Source organism: Neocloeon triangulifer, unplaced genomic scaffold (genome assembly GCF_031216515.1).
Source record: "Neocloeon triangulifer isolate White Clay Creek 2 clone unplaced genomic scaffold, ASM3121651v1 ptg000014l, whole genome shotgun sequence".
Classification (NCBI taxonomy): domain Eukaryota; kingdom Metazoa; phylum Arthropoda; class Insecta; order Ephemeroptera; family Baetidae; genus Neocloeon; species Neocloeon triangulifer.
Genome location: NW_026775556.1, coordinates 22005678 through 22018921, shown reverse-complemented (window position 1 = coordinate 22018921; position 13244 = coordinate 22005678). Strand labels below are relative to the sequence as shown.

At 35.2% G+C, this 13244-nt stretch overlaps 1 protein-coding gene across 1 annotated transcript in view; it reads right to left on the bottom strand.

Annotated features, from left to right (window-relative positions):
- Positions 1-13244, bottom strand: part of LOC132201006 (connectin-like) — a 154058-nt gene that overhangs the window by 110825 nt on the left and 29989 nt on the right. Inside the window, exon 2 of the mRNA XM_059626859.1 lies at positions 12517-12561. The gene's annotated coding sequence lies outside the window, so the exon portion shown is untranslated. The remainder of the gene's footprint in view (positions 1-12516; positions 12562-13244) is intronic.

Here is a 13244-nt window from a genome sequence, read left to right as displayed (position 1 = left end):
GCCTTAATGCGAGTGACGAGGGTTGAGAGAAAGACGAGAGGCCGTTTTTTAATGCACATCAAAAGTTTATCTAACGACGGAATGCCACACACGAATTATATATACAAAAATCATCTGCTCGCGTCTTTTCGTGTACAAATTAATTTCACGCTTGTTCTCTCCTCTCCCTCTATCATTTGTGCCGAATCGTTATATATATAAAATTTGTTGGCATAAAAGGGTTAAGCGAGTGTTGCGTTCATTGAAGCACGACGAGTAAATCCAATCGAGTTATACCATTTACAAAGTAAATAGTTTCAGGGCACCAACACACGGTGGTACATATTCGTACAGTTCTCGCCGGCAGGCCTCGGTGCATAAAGGAGTGAATCATTCATAAGGCAGGGGAGCCAGTCCGGCTGAAACGCTCAAACACACAAAACTTGCACACGCACTTTTGATAATAAACTGCTCTGCATATATAAATTTACTCTCTCGTGTGTGTGTGTCTGTGTGCTCAAGAGCAGCGAGTTTGCTCTCCGGAGTTTCCGCCGTGAATTAAGCGCGCAAACAACCAAACTTGATTTTGCTTGTTGCGGAGATGCCAGGAAAACACGCCAATTTTACGGAGTTGTGCTCACCTTCGCACTTTCATCAGTCAGATTATAGTTACATGAACAGGTGAATATACAATTTTGCTCGTTTGCCGTTGCTGATGCGTAATCCGTTAAATTTTGCAGCTTATTAGGAAGTTGTTGGAAGAGGCAACGCGAAACCTGTTTATTCAATCTGGAGGTGATAATGCGTGCTCAGCAGAAATGTAGAAATTTATATAAGTCAGCAATATTATCCATAGCAAATTAGTAAAATACAATAATATTTGGCTTGGTTTCTGGTAAATAAATAAATATAATTACTAGAAATATAATGAGATATATACAGAAATCTCATTGACATGGGTAAATACTATTTAAATTTGAAGCTAGTTTATGATCTCTTACGAATTGTCCAGCAATTCAATGTTTCTCTTGTATAAATTGTTTTCTACTGTTTTGAAGTTGCTGTCAACACAAACAAATTAAACAAAAACAACTAAATAACATGTAAAAAAAAAATGGTTTAGAAATTGAATTATTTTAACATAATTAACAATTAAATTCACCCTTAAAGAGTATCATCAAGTAAAAATTTTAATAACTATTTATTTCTGTGTTTACTGAAATTTTTGTAAAACTATTTATTGCTTTAATAAGAATTAATTTACTCAAATAACTTTTAGCTTCAAGACTTTACCTGAGAAAATTTAACAAGATCAATTCAATACCGCAAGTGAATTTATAAATTTTGCCAATATAAAATTACCGGATATATTAAAAATTCAATAATAATTTTTAATGCGAAAAAACTGCATTTTAGAAAATAAATTTATTAAATTTTTCTCATTTTTCAGCAGCTTCTGTTTTGACTTGAAAGAAATACGTGCCACAATTAAACTTCGTTGCTTAACTTTCAGAGTAGACTGGAGCGAGCGAAAATCGCTTACGTGCTTACAGAACCTTATTCGCATGACGACTATTCACTTAAAAGCTCGCTCGGCAGTCAAAACGAGCAAGTTGGCGAAAGCCATAATTAATAAATGGAGCGAGTCTCTCTCTCGTAGACGCTCGTATGTGAGTGAACATAATTGTAACCGGCAAACAATAACACACGACTCGCAGATATTTCGAGCCTCACAGCTGCTGCTGCTGCCATTCTTGCAGCCGGGACAAACAATGCAAAACATGCACTGCTCTTGGGTGAATAATATACGCTCGGCAGAGCAATCCGCCGCCGCTTATTAAACGATCCATAATTTAATAAGCAATTTATTCGCGGAGCGAGTGTGTGTGTTCAGCGCAGCCAGTTCGAATCCTGCAACCCCCCTTGAAGGCATAATCGAGAGGAGAGATTGTACGCGCGCGGCCAAATAAATAAATAATTGGAATCGATTGGACGAGAAACGACCTGGGGGCCGCCCAGCAGGTGCGCGCCAAAACGGCATTTTATTATTTTCCACTTAATGGTCGCAATCGTCATTATTTATTTACACCCGACGCTTTGTTTTTCCCAACAAAATAATATATAATGATAATAACACGGTGCCGGCTAACGGCTCGTCTACACCAAAGAGAGGTGATTTTTTATTTTGTTTCAGAAACAACCCCTTCGGTCTAAAACAAGATAATTATAATTGGAGTAGAAACAAACAAAACACCGCATTATGTACGCCGGCGAAATTAATTATAATTCGTAACTCGGTAAACAGAGAGCAGCAGTTTGTTTGTTCAGTGTTTGATGATTGCACATGTGGGAAAAATTGTATTTTTTTTCCAGAGGAGAAAATGTGCTTGAAGATATTCCCGATATTTTTCATTATAAAATACATAAAAGGCAGGTGGGATATTTGGTATGCACGCATGCGAGCCGAAAGATGAATGAGAGAGGAGCTGCGGATGGCAAGTTGCCGGCCTGGCATGTCACCCTCGCCGTACTCGATGTGAACCCCCATCCTTTTGATTTATATGCAACACCTTTTCGGGGACCGGGCTCTGGGATTTATCAAACTTTGCCGAGATTGCACCGAAAATGCATAAGGTGCGCGCGATGGAAAGTTGGGAACAAGTTTATCCCGGCTGCTCTTGCGACGGGATCAATATGTATATTTATGGTGCGTGGACGCCGAGGAAATAAAAGGGAGGAGGGAATTATATGAAATTTTGCTATCGTAAAGGATGTCGCTGACGTCTTTGTAACGAGTTTCGCAGCAGCGCTTCCGTCGAAAAGTTGGAAAATTAAATTAAAAGACATGCTGATTTGGAATCTGCAGTTCCGGCATGATTTTATCTGACATTTTTACAAAGAAATATGAACACATTTTAATAAAACTCAATTCAATTTTGAATTAAATTGAATAATGATGAAAATTATTATCTGATAATTGCATTTCTGGTGTTTCCGAAAAGAAAAGAAACTGGAATGTCCATATAGCTTCAATTTGATAACGATATTCCAGGAAAAACCAACGTTCCGACTATAAATAAATTATATTTTGTAACATTTTTTACACACATTTTTTGACATTCAAGTTTAGATTTTTATCTCGAATTTCTAATTTTTTGTTCAATCTGATAATATTCAACTAGGAAAAAAGAGTTAATTTTTTTCCTGCTAGAGCATAGGACACAGAAATTAAAAGATATCCATCAAATAGCTTTTGTCGATCGTTTCTGACTGTGCAGCATTTATATTATTACACCTTTTGAACAGCAGAAGCGTTGCTCATCAAAATTACATCGATCTCCATCTGCCGAGTCTTTGAAATGGGGAAGAGATGACTCATCAACAAAAGTCAAACACTTTATTCCACGGAATATGATAAATAAAATATTTTCCAAAATGGTTGCAAACTTCCGTCTTTTAATAACATCAAATTTGATCTTTCACTTTTAGATAAAAGAGAGACGCTCACAATTTTCCAGCAGGCAGATGATGCTCATCACTTCAGACATCATAATATAATATATGTCTTCATGTCATACTGCAGCCTTGGTTCATATTAAAAAGCGTCGTTCATTTTTCTATATATGAAAGAAACCGACTCCTGCTCGATCTCTCGGCTGCTTTGGTGCGCCAGAGTCGGAGCACAACGCGACCATTCATCGCTCTTTCTCTCCTTGGTCGGTGATTTGAGACTTGGCGGCTCCTGAATGTGCGAGTATTAGTAGCTGCCGCATACTGAGCAGTCGAGAGGCTTATCTGCGCGAAACTGCTGATGCCGTAAAAATGTCGGCGGTCGCTGCGAAATGAGCGAAATTACTACACGGCTTATTGAGATTCACCAGAGGTTCTGCGCAAAAGAGGAGGCTGAGCTCCAGTTGACTTTCATAAGCAGCTTTTAAGTCCGACAAAAAGGTCACTCGTAAAATATTTATTCTGTTATAGAAGAATATAGAGAATCCTAAAAATGTAATGTTATTTTTTACGGTAAATTTCAATTTTTTAGCACACATCACTCATTAGAAAGCGAATTGAATTTTGATTATGTGATATTGATTTTAATCATTTCAATTAAAATGTTCATATTCTTTTGTTAATGTTTAAATAATTTAATTCATTATAAAATAACAATATTTTAAGTATTTAACAAAATCTTTATTCTGATAATTTTTTGTTTTATTTTTATTATTATTTAAAATAAGAATTCGCTTGCCAAATAAAGTATTATTATTCCTTTGATTTGAAAGCCGTGATTAAAATTATTAATAAGTATCAATATAGTTCTTCAGCATCTTCACACTTCTATTATATTCTAATGTTGAAAAATGACTTATTGCGTTTGATTTTTCTGCTGGGATTGTGGAATGTGGAATTAATTTGAATTTAAAGCCTGATGCATTTCTGTTTAAAAAACAACTCAATTTGAAAATTTTTTTAGTATTCTCTCTTATTAAATTAGTAAGAGTGGATGAAAAAATTACCCCACCGCCCTTCAAATCCACTTTGGTTGCAAATGAAAATATCGCTGCGTGCGTTCTGAATTGCTTTTCTCAACTTGTACATCGGATACAATAGAACATTTTCAACTCGCTACAAAGCATTTGGCAGCGCGAGCGGCCCTTTGTCGACGCAAATTGTTTTGTGCAGAACCAAAGCGATACGCGACCCCACATCGGTGGAGCGAGCTTTAGATGTAATTTAGCCCGAGGGTAAATAAACTCTTACGACTTATTATAAAATCTGAATGATCTCTCTCGCTGCGTGCGTCCGGGGCTCCCCGTCGCTCTGTGAAGTTGTTCGCTGCTACCCATGCCGGGCGCGCAATTTCGCCATGTGTAAGTGGCAATCAATAAAGCAAAATGATGGAAAATATTAAATGTGTGCTGTAGAGAGAGAGACTGTCCGTTAGCTTTGTACTTTGTGTATAGAGCGAAAATGGAGAGTCATTCTGGAATAAGTAAGATGCTTATCGCCGGCAATAAGTTAATATTGCGTGATGGTGCAGTTGGATTTCCATTTAGTTAATGACTGTTGAGTATTGTTTCTTTTTTTGTGAGGTAGGGTCTGGCGGTGAAAGTGTCAAAGTAATCTTGATTGAGAAACTTTTTGCCTTAATCAGCATTAAGCTTTGAATTTTTGATCAATGGCAATCTGAATAATTAATTATAGATGAAAATGGCTAAATGGAAATCATCAAAAGGTGGGCAAAGAGTAAAGGTAAATATACAAAATCACAAACCTTCCGACTTTTTCATGTCATCTGTGTGTAAGACACATGCACTTCAATCAAGAAATTGCTATAATTAACTCAATGTGTGTTTCTGATGAATTGATTTATGCAACATTTTCAACAAACATGTCAAGCAGGTTGCATTTTTTCAAAGATGCCCATATTGTTATATGATTTTAATTGATAAAATGCATATTGGATTTAAGCATGTAAAGTAGCGAATTTATCAAATTATCTCAAAACATTTTGGTTATTTCACGTTGCTATCTATAAAATATGAAGTTCATAAAAAATTCAGTTCTCTAAAAACACAAAAGACCCTTTTAAGAAAAGAAAAAAACATAGTTTATAAGAAAATTGAATAAAGAAATTCGCTTAGCCACGCACTTCAAAATACTCGACCCATATTTTCATCTTCATATAAATGAATTTTGTACCTTTTGTTTATAATTTTTTAATATTTCGATTATGTACATCAATATAGGCAATATAATGCCTTGTGGTACACCAATAAGTTTAAGTTTCACCAAAAGAAAAACTCGAGTTTTTTTATATAGATGGGTAAATTTAATTTTTATTTTCTGTATGCATGGTAAATTTAGTGAAAATTATACCTTTGAAAAACTATGTATGCAAATAAAAACAACAATTTGTAACAACTAAATGTCTTTCTTGTGACGAATGAAAATAACAATTTGAGGCAATTTAATTTCTGGGCAAAGTGATTAATCATACTTCTTTTTTTTCGAATATGCGGATGGTACTGATTGGCGAATAAAAAGCCTCTGGCTTTTTGGCGCAGCCTTATTAATCCGTAAATTCATCACAGTCCAATCACCGACGTAATGCAAGTCAAATTTCCACAGCTGCTCTCTCAAGCGGCCATGTCCGAATGTTCGTGTGTACCTATGGGCATCGTGCAACGGACATGCATGTATTTATATCGAGTGACCGGCGGGCATCGGCTGGTAATAATTGAAATCCCAAAAGTGGTTTGCAATAGACAGCGTGATTGAGTTAGTTATTCATCCGATCGTCAAAGGACCGTTTGCGGCACTGAAACAATTGGGACCAGAATATCCGCGCATGCATTAGGCCTCTGGAGTTGGCCAACGCCACCCGCACGCAAATATACAACAAAATATAAAACGGAATATTTCGCTACGTGCTCCGAAAAGCAAAGGGCGGCTTTTCAATTGCTGCTGCAGTATGTGTGTGTAATTTTTTATTATTCCAGCAGTGCCGGTTTGTTTCAATTACGCGCGCCGGACATTGTTTGCACTGTGACGCGTGCAGACTGGTTATTTGCCTGCACTTTATTTGCATATTTTTATTTGTGTCGTTTTTTCGTATGCGCTACCCGAGAGGCAAATAAATGAGTTTCGTTGCGGGAAAATAATTGAATTTTTTTCCCGCCGCTTTGTATTAAAAGCAAATTATTAGCATTATATTTTCCTGTGTGTTCTGTTTGTTTTGTGAAAATAGGTTTAAAGCACAACCGAAATAACAACGTCAGCTGAAAAATATAATTCTATTTGGTTTAGTTGTGGTTAAGTATCAAGCCGTGGTAAAAGGAGATTAAACAGAAGCACGATTAAATGGTCAAGTGTACCATTCAATTAATCATTGTATCAATTAGGTTCTACTTTGGTATTCTATTTGATGTGTTGCGCCAATCGAAAAAAGTAGCAAATTCGCATTATGGCAGAACAATGGCAAATTGACTCACCACAGTGAACATTAATTAAGCAAAAGTCAATATTTGGCTTTTTTATAGTCAATAAATTAATTGAAATTTTTTTATCTAATTTTCAATAATGATTTATTTATTTAATGAGTTGTTTGACAAAAGATGACGCAAATTTCTTAAGAATTTGCAAGCAAATGGGATTTTTATTTTACTTTGGAATTACTTTTTTTGTCAAACCAATAGCGTCATAAATTGATGAAATAAAAGAAATAATTTTATAAAAATTGAGTGTGCAGAAATATATTTTCTATGTATGTAACATAATTTTCTTTGATTTCAAAATGACTTAAGCAAACAAAATTATAGCTTTTTGAAAAAAGGCGAATATTTTTCCACCAGTCAAAGATACCTTGTAAATTTCTCGAACTAACTATAAAGCCGGTAGTGCAGATTGAATTTAGTAAAAAAAATGAAGGCGCCGTCAGCTCCAATCAAAATTTCCTGGCAGCTCTTAAGTCGTTTTGGCGGTGAGTAAAAAATCCTGCAGGCATTACGCCAAGATGCAATCACGACATGAAGGGTCGATTAATAATTCACACAACAGCACGACGTGTACTGCCACCGCGCACGTTGCATGCAATTATCGTCGCGGATCTACTCTTGTAAAAACACCACCAGTTATTTTTTACCACCTTTTTAGAGTGCCGCCGCCGCAGCAGCGTGTTTCATTCTTTGGCGCGCGATTCGAGATTTTGATACTGAAAGCCGCTTTCATACAAAAAGAGAGGGAGAACGATTTGTAGAAACGGTGGCTGGCTTTGAAAAAGCTCACTTTTGATATATCTCGACGCATATTATTTCAATTTGCAGCGAGTTCGCAGAAAGCTTCAGAATTCACGACGTCAAATGCGGCAGAGGAAAAAGAAGTTTCTTTTTCATATTCTTTTTGAGGGTGTATCACTTTTTTCTGTGAATATGTTAGGTACAGTGTCTGTTCAGTGTGTAATTTCTCCGCGTACACCTACACACCGCACATTAATAAGAATCTGATACCGAGAGCATTCATAATGGATGGGCGCACAAAAGAGCTACGCTACATGAAGAGATTGGAGATATTTTGTATTTCAACAATAGACTGCGGTTTAGTTATAAGCAAAAAATTGGAATAAAGCTGTCAAAATATTTCATACTGACATTTTATTGATGGAATTTTTCAACTTTTCATCTGAATTAACACGACAATTCTCGCTGACGGATGGGACACAAAATATAACATTTATTAATTTGGAATTCAGAAACACTGAGATAAAACGATTAGTTAATTTATTAATTACATTAATTTTTAATTTCAATGTGTCCATATTATAACATCAAAATTTTGAATTTAAACTTTTCTTGTGAAATACAGCTACAATTTTTATCCTTATTTTTTTCTTTTTATTTATTTTTTTTAATCTAAATAATTTATACAATTATAACTTCTTTAAAAATAAGGAAGGGAACAAATCATCAATTGAATTTCATGATTAACACCTAACGTGCCAATATTTTGGCGAAATGTTTATCTTGACCTTTAGTTTTTCTTTTTATCCACTAATTTAAAAAAAGGATATTTATTTGTAATTTTCAACTTTCAAAATTCAATCAAAAGTTTTGGCATAATTTTGTTTCAAACATTAAAAGACAAATCCAGCAGCACACCTTTTGAAAAAAAAATCATCAAAAGAAAAATAATATGGTAAATATCAATTTCTTACAAGTTGAAGAAAAAAATTGCAAATAACAGGATTGTTTCTACTCTATATACTATTATTATTGCATTGCTCTCTCCCTTCAGGCGTGTCGTCTCCAAATTAAAAACTCACGTTTTGCTTTTTCCCTTCCGACAAAAGGCCACTTTCATCTCCGCCCTTTGTGAATGTCTCTCTCTTTTTTTTTAATTTATTTAATCAGATAGAGCCCAGAAAATAATAATAGCTGAGCAGAAAAGTCTGCCGTTGGCACCGAGGGCAATAACAATAACATTATCGGTGTGCGCTGTTGTATATATGCGGCGTCTGTGTTTGTGTTTGCGATCGTATCCCCCGCTTAAAATTTGAACGTACCTGCTGCACAAAGAGAGAGAGTGCACCGTGTATTTGCTCGGCGGTTAATTTGGCCGCTTTTTGTTCACCTCGAAATGTGCCATTGTTTCCCGAAACCCTTTCTTTCCAACGAGCTTCTTTATCTGGAGCCGCCCCGCCCCGTGGCATTTGCATTATTCGCCCCGAAAGTTATTGGGAGTGTGTTTCGGAATTGAGCATAAAGAGATCCAGAGATCTCTTGCCTCAGATATATATTACTTTTGCCATTCACTACACATCTGCCCTTCCTCCTTTATTCGCTCACTCTCCGCTTTTCGCTTCATTTATCTCACCTTTGGCTACAATAAAGCGGCACAAAGACTTCCAAAATGTGCTCGGACGAGCGCGTTTCAAACACTGCCGCGCCCGTTTTCTGCTCTCCTCGGGCGACGAAAGGAGTGAGATCTGCTGACATTAGGATGGTGTGTCGAGATTTGATTGCTGTTGACAAACGGACCAAAAAATGAAACAAGTCGCACACCCGAGTTCAAAGAGCTGCGCACGCATTTGAGCAACGAAGAATAAACATTCGCGCCTTTCAAATATACCGTGATATGAAGCTTTATTTCTCAAGCGTGAATTTCCCACAAGCAACTTACGTGTTGAACAATCACAGGATAACTAAAATCTTGGTATCATCAATGATAGTTAACAGATTGACAAAAGGGTTCTTGTTAGGAAGCAAATAAAAACCAATTATTAAATGGATTAAAACTATTATGAGCTTTGTAAAGTTTAGTATTCCATTGAGAGTTAATGCGACTTCTGATATGTATAAATTTTCCAACCAAAACATGAACTGATCTAACTGATCTAGATCTAAATTGAGAGTAGGATCTAGATTAGCTACAAGAAAATATATTTGGAGAAAATATGTAATATTAGAATCAATTAGAATGGTTAAAAACTGCTTCAAACGTGATTAAAAATGTATATTAAACGAAAGTATGTTTAATAAAATTTAAAATAATTATAAAAAAAAAATTACAAAAGTAATTTGAAACAATAATAAATGTAATTTAAATGATAAATGTTTGGGTAATATTTATCTTTAAATAATATTAAATAATTTTAAAACGTACTTTTTTTTTAAAATTTTATGATACAGTAATTTCACATTTTTTCAAAAGCAACGCCAAAAATTCAGTGTTAGGATCAGACAGTCATTTTCATCCCGATCGTATAATTTAACAGTTGATTATGTACATAAAATTCCAGTACAAATAAGATGTCATTGAGCAGCCATTCATTTTGATGGATTCTCTCATAAGAAGAAATTACTTTTGCATAAATTTTTGCTTCCCTTAATTTGACATTTGTAATTTAGTTATAAATTTTTTGATAAAAATGATCGACATTCAAATATGAATAATCCAGAAATAAGTTGACTTATGAATAAATAATTTTTTTAGGACTATGGAAACATTGAGCATAATACAATATTGTTTTAAACAAAATCAACATTCAGGTAGTCCATAATTGTTAATGAACACGCGCGTTTTGACCGCAAGACCCAAACTAAAGCTTCCTTTCCACAATAGAGAAGTTCGCACAAGTGGCCCACGAACAATTTGGCATGCACAAAACCTGCTTCAGGTGGTCTCACTGGAATATTTCTGAATATGTCGAGAAGGGTATTATTGTATAGCACGGTATGGAAAAGTCAGTGGCCGCTCGCTCGCTCGTGGGACACAAAAAGCCAAACTATTCATGCAAAAGGTAAGCTGGCGAGCACTTAAAGTGGGGCCTGGGCCGAAATCGTGTGTGCCGTCAGCAAACAACTCGAAATCTTTTTCCAGCGCCGGGTATAGGAAGATATTATGCGCCTAGTCAGGGTACATTATGTGAGTGCAGCTTGCATAGCACGCAGGGGTTATTTTCCGAATGTTTGAACAAGGAGGAAATTATTACGCTTGTAGCTGGATGAGAGAGAGGGGCGGCCACAAAACAATGTTTGTTATCCAAAGTAAGCATTTCACGGATAAGTGCAAAGTCAGCGAATTTTCTGTGAAATCATCATCAGCTTTTTATACTTATTTATCCCAGCCACGCGCATATATTTGAATTTATTATTCAGCGGAAAAGTTTTCGCCATTGTTTCAGCGCTGACTGAGAGAGGAAAAAATAATATATGGGGTCCCACATTTCGTCAAAAATATTTTATGCCAGAAAAAACAAAAATGTTTAAAAATGCAAAAATTTGAAATATAACACGGAAATTTCAGGATAATTTCAACTTTCAGATTTCAGAAGTATATTTGGAGAGCTTTAATCAGATATAAGAACAAAAAATTTTATTGTTGCTGTAAAAAATGGAATTAGTTTTTGCCTAAAATGTTATTTTTAAATATTGTATCCCCCAAAAAATTACATAATAATAAAATTTCCAAGTAAAATATTATTAAATAATATTATAATATTTTTTCACTATAAAAAATCTTCTCTCTTTTATAAGCAAACATTATTTCTTACATTTTTTATTCCCTTTTTCTAAAAAAAAATGGCGACCCAAGCGAACGTCCGGCAGCAGTTTTGCATTTTATTTTTCCACTTGCAACTCTCCGTGTCGCCTTTTGCTCGCTACGCACTTTGCAAACTTTTTGTCGTGCAACGCGAGCCTCGCTGCTCTTTATTATATTTTGCTACCCTGGAGATTTATTTATTCTGCCGACGGTGTTTGTTTGTTTGTTTGTTTTTACGGCGCGACGAGAGCCCAAGCTCATCATTCACGCGAATTTTTACAACTGCCTCGGAGTGTATTTAATTCAAAATTCTCAAGCCTGACTATACGAGTAGAGAGTAAGGGCGAGAAGCACTTTCATTAAAAAACGGCGACGACTCCTCTCTACGGTGCTGCACCTTTGAACATTCATAAAAAAGAGACACACGCCGTCGCCATTATGCTTTTCAAACGTTTTTAAATAATTACACTCTCTCGGCCCGAGTTTTGTTTTGCAAAATGTATTCCCTTTGGCTGCGCCGCGACTGTAAGATAAAATTTATGAGATTCTCTCTGCTCTTTTTCTACCGGTGGTGCAGCCGTGGAGAATTGCCAAAATAGATTAGGTCTCTTAAAAATCCGACTTGACAATACAGTAAATCACGAGAGGTGAATAAATTTGTCCGTAGCCGCGCGGATAAAATACTAATTGCTGATGGAGTTGTTTATTTCGTTCCTTTGCCAATCGGTGATGTGTTTGACTCGGAGCGAAATCGTTCATCATTCAACGGAAACGGTCGTGCTTGGAAATAAAAAATGAGAGGCATAACTCCCAATTCGCAAAACAACAAATGTCGAGAGAAATATAGGTATATTTTGCATTGGTTTGAAAGCAACCCACGCAGAACTGTTGATTAATTAGTGCCAACGGCGACTTGTAGTAAAAAATCGTTTCGGAGACGCGCAAATTTTGGCCAGTGATATAGAAAAACAGATGATATATGAGACGTGTACTTACGATTTGATGTTCCTTGTAGTTGCAGAACCGGTGTAGAATTTCCAGCTGCGAATCAAAAGGAAAATTACATTAATAATTGAAAATTTTACATAAAGAAAATGTGATTTACTATTTAATTTGGGCCAATTTCATCAATTTTCATCAACTACTCCTTGTTTAATTTGTATTTTTAGATAATCAGTATTATTAAAAAGCTCATTATTTTTCCTTTAATGCAGAGAAATCAATTCAAAGCTTTAAAGCTGTAAAAATTTAACAAAATTCTATATCTACTCTGTAATCTAGCAAATTACATAATGACAAATTATCTATCCTTTGACAATATTTTTTTAATTGATGATAGAATTTCAGAAATATTTATAATATTTTTCTTCATATATCTTTCTTTCAAAAATTTGAAATCGTTTTCCTCTGAAAAAGATAAACAGATGAATTTTTTTAGTAAGCATTTAACTATTCAGTCAAAATAAAAGATATCTCTATTTTTTTTTTCAAATAAAAAATTTATTATTAAAATAGCTTATAACTATGTGAATTTATCAATAAGTAATCTGTTAAATATCTGTTCAGAAAATATATAAATAAGATGTGGTGAAACGGTGCTGAAATCATGAGGGGTGGTTATAAATTTACGCAGTTTTCCAAACTGACGATTCCGAGCTTTTGAAACTAATGAGCGTTTTCCTATCCGATTAAAATGGTGCATCGCGTCTGCAGCATGCTCGACT